Raw genomic sequence first — 4,492 nt, forward strand, 5'->3', positions numbered from 1 at the left:
AACAACAAAACAAACAAAAGTTCCCCCTTATCAATGGCCCCAGAGCATGTGATGGTCACTATCACATAGCTATCTTGCTTTATCTGTGATTTGATTCTAACGTAAGCATCATAGATTCTTAAATTTTTAAAAATACATTTAAAAGTTTAACTTTCTTTTGCACATATCGTGTTTTGCTTGAATGTATGTCTGTGCACCACTTGTGCACTTGGTGCCCTTGGAGGTCAGAAGAAAGCATAGGATCCCCTGTAAGTGAAGTTTTAGACAGTTATCAGCTAGCACGTGGGTGCTAAGAGTAGAATCTAAATCCTCTGGAAGAGCAGTCAGTGACCTTTTTGCATTTTGTTTTCTTTATTTGTTTTTTTTTAAAGATTTTTATTTATTTATTATGTACATAGTGTTTGCTTGCATGTTTGCCCACAGGGCAGAAGAGGGCATCAGATCGTAGTACAGATGGTTGTGAGCCACCATGTGATTACTGGGAATTGAACTCAGGACCTCTGGATGAGCAGCCAATGCTCTTAACCTCTGAGCCACCTCTCTAGCCCTGTTTTCTTTATTTGTATTTTGTTCCAAGACAGGGTTTCTCTGTGTAGCCTTGGCTATTCTGGAACTCTCTCCCCGTAGTCAGGCTGGCCTTGAACTCACAGAGATCCACCTACTTCTGCCTCCTGAGTACTGGAATTAAAGGTGTGTACCACCACTGCTTGGTGCAGCCAGTGATTTTAACTGTGGAACCATCTCCCCAAACTCTTGAATTATTTCTCATATCAAAATGTTTTCTAAAAGTGGGACCCAAAATTCCACCACTTAGTAGGCAGAGACAGGAGGATTCCAAAATGCAGGTCAGTCTGGGTCACATAAAGGAAAACCTTGTCTTAGGAGATTATGACTATAGACCCAGAGCAAAATGGAAATTTGAGGCAGTTGTCTAGATAACCCAAGCAAAAGGAAGACCAAACAAAATAAAATCATAAATGAATAACAGTACTTGTGAGCTGAGACAGGAGGATTACCCAGTTCAAGGCCGGCTGCAGAGTAAAGTCCTTTCTAAAAACCAAAAACTGCCACCACCAAAACAGAAGAAAAACTGTTTTGAAGAGAGCCTCTCAAGTGGCCATTTTGTCTGTGAGTAGTTTTTGAAGGTGTAATAGTAACCTTAAAATGTAGACACCAGGCAAAACATGGCTTCCAAGATCCACAGCTTTAATTTCCGAAAACCTGGGGTATTTGTATCACCTAATCTAGCTCATTATGCACTGGGGTATTTATAGGGGGTTTTGTTTTGTTTCTCTTGATCAATGAGAGGAAGAGGGATGCTTTTCTGGGCCTCTGTGTTTTGTTTGTAAATATGGTAGCTCAGCCCCTAGAAAGCCAGGTCTCTGACTCATAGCCTGCTGTTCCTTCGAGGGAGCCCTGCTCCTAGTGTCACGTCACTGGATTTTTGTCAAGCTAACCTCAGGTTATGCTATGGGCAAGTGTGACATTCACTTGTCACCTCTCACGTGATTTGATCTGCTGACAGTACTGATGGTGGCGATCACATCCTTTGGTTTCCATGACAGTCAACTTTGAAGGCTTGCTGTTCAACCTTTTCCATTTCCAGAAATTCTTTGTTTTCTTGGGTGTTGAAGATCTGGTGTACCTGAAAAAACGGGAAGGAACAGTTTTGTGATGGCTCGTAGACATGATCATTACAATGCAAGCCCTCTTGGAAGCCCCTCCTCATCGGGGTCTCCTCTAGTCTTCGCTTGCAGCTCTTAGCAGGACGCTTGAACAGGGCTTAGGATGTTAGAAAAGTTCTCAATAGAAGGTTGCCAAATGAATGACTGCATCGTTATAGTTTATTGTGATATGCTTCAAGGTATCTTTATAGGCAAAGGGCAGAGGAAGCTCAGAAATGGTCAGGAGAAGAACCTAATATCTTGCTTTGCTATGTAGAATTGTAGCTATAAAGCAGAACGAAACAGAACCAAATCTCCAAAATTGAACAACAAAAGAACAAAACTTAAGTTCACTGTGGCATTATGTAAACACAAGAAAAGTGACAAAGACATACAGAACCAACCAGAGAAGTATCTACTGAACATCTACTGTGGACAAGGCTTTGTTCTTTAGGGATGTATTCATCCTATATCCCTGTTTTCTAAGGAAGGACTGTCTTAGCCTATTAGTTCAGCATGAGCTGCTCTGGGCAAGGTATTAAGTAATCACCGACCTCTGGGTGATGAAAAAGATTCCAACTCAATTCAACAAGAAGGTTGCTCCAACACTGTTACATGTGAGTTGGAGCCAGCTGTCATTCATGGGCCAACTTGGGCCTTTTATGAGGAAATAAAGTCATGGATACTGCCGAGAAAAAGAAGTAACCAAATTTAACACCTTCTCTTCCAATAATGTCCAGAAATCTGTAAAAGAAAGGCTTGGTGGCTGACAGGAGTGTAATACGAAATCATCTTCAAGATGTCACCATCATGTTGTTTCTTTTTTGCACGAACTATAGACCATAGGAATCATCCCTGGAGCTAGGCATTGCAGCGTCTACCTGGAATTTCACACCTAGGAGGGTGAGACAGGAGGCCAGTTTGTGCTACATAGTGAGATTCTGTTTTTGATCCCCCCCCAATTTCTTGATGTTCAAAAAAAGGAGCTAAGGAAGGGAAAGATCTCTCTCTTTTTCTCTCTCTCTCTCTGTGTCTCTGTCTCTCTGTCTCTCTCTCTCTGTCTCTCTGTCTCTCTCTCTTGGCACTGGACAGGTACTGTGGAACACACTGAATTCTAACACATAGAAACCAGAAGTGGGAGGATCAGTAATTTAAAGTCATTCTAGGCAACATAGTGATTTAGAGACCAGCCTGGCTCCAAGAGATGGTTTTGACTCAAACAAATAAGCGACTATAAAAACCAAACAGCACCCCCACCCCAATGGAGACACTGCTGCCAGAGAAGGAATGGGTTCTACCCAGTGTGGATGACTCTTCTTGCAATGAGCATCGACACCGGTGGGTCTGCACACTGTTTGATTTTTACCTTGGAAGAGGACAGAAAAGATAAGGGGCTGCTGGGTGAGGTGGATAAAATCTGTTAACACTCTGGCCAGGCAGAACAGAAGCCTGGAATGTCTGGAGAATGCCGGACACCTGCCTGAGAAGTCGTAACTGAGGAAGGCGGCTGTGGGCATGCGATGGGAATGACACGGAGTCTGACGGTATGGAAGATTTCTTTTACATGAGCTTAGAAAGCAGCTGCCACTCATGCTCAATAGAAACAAGAGGTTTGATGGTAACAGGGCGGTGCTGCTCAGGACCAGCTGACCCCTGCATGGGCAATCACAGGAGAGGGAGAAAGAGGCCTAAAGAAGACTTCTAGAATCTTGGCTTAGGTGCGACTTGGAGAATCACTTTTGTTAATCAGTGGGAGTTGCCCAGGTCTTTCAAACTGAGGGTTGGGAGAGAACATGGAGATCTCTGTGAGTACCCAGTATGCTGTTTGGTTATTCTTCACATTATGTTTTTGGAAGCAAGTCCCATGTAACCCAGACTGGCCTTGAACTTGTTATATACTTGGGGACAACCTTGAACTTCTGATTCTCTTACCTTCACCTTCCAAATGCTGATATTATAAGTGTGTACCACTATTCACACACACACACACACACACACACACACACACACACACACACACACACATGTATGGTACACCTGCCATGTATCAAAGACTGGCCTTGAACTTGTTATATACTTGGGGACAACCTTGAACTTCTGATTCTCTTACCTTCACCTTCCAAATGCTGATATTATAAGTGTGTACCACTATTCACACACACACACACACACACACACACACACACACACACACACACACTCACACATACATGTATGGTTATAAAGATTGTGATTGATACTAGTGACGCAGAGAATATTAAAGCATGACTGAAGTCACAACACACACATCCACACGCAGACACACCCATCAGTTGTATGTGTGAGTGTGGTAGGGTCCCTTAAGAGCTCAGCAGAAAATGGCTATTGTGGTGCATGCCTGCAGTGCCAGCACAGTTTCTTGAGTTTCTTGTCAGTGTGGACTACAAACTTAAGACAGAAGTTTTGCAAACAGAAGGACGAAGACCCTGGTCTGGTCCGGCGTGTCCTTAGTTCTTTGTTCACTTTCCTGTGTCTTTACGGCTTCAAATGTTTGTCTAAAACATTGAATGCTCCTGTAGAAATGGCACATGTCTTTCACTTTTTCCAGATTTGGTGAGAGAAAATTGGCATATAATTATATATATGGAGTACACGATTTGATGGCTTAATAGGAAAATTTCTCTCTTAAGAAATCCCTGGGGCTGGAGAGGTGGCTCAGCGGTTAAGAGCATTGCCTGCTGTTCCAAAGGTCCTAAGTTCAATTCCCAGCAACCACATGGTGGCTCACAACCATCTGTAATGAGGTCTGGTGCCCTCTTCTGGCCTTCAGGCATACACGCAGAAAGAAT

This window comes from Microtus ochrogaster, unplaced genomic scaffold (assembly GCF_000317375.1).
Source record: "Microtus ochrogaster isolate Prairie Vole_2 unplaced genomic scaffold, MicOch1.0 UNK2, whole genome shotgun sequence".
NCBI classification, from domain to species: domain Eukaryota; kingdom Metazoa; phylum Chordata; class Mammalia; order Rodentia; family Cricetidae; genus Microtus; species Microtus ochrogaster.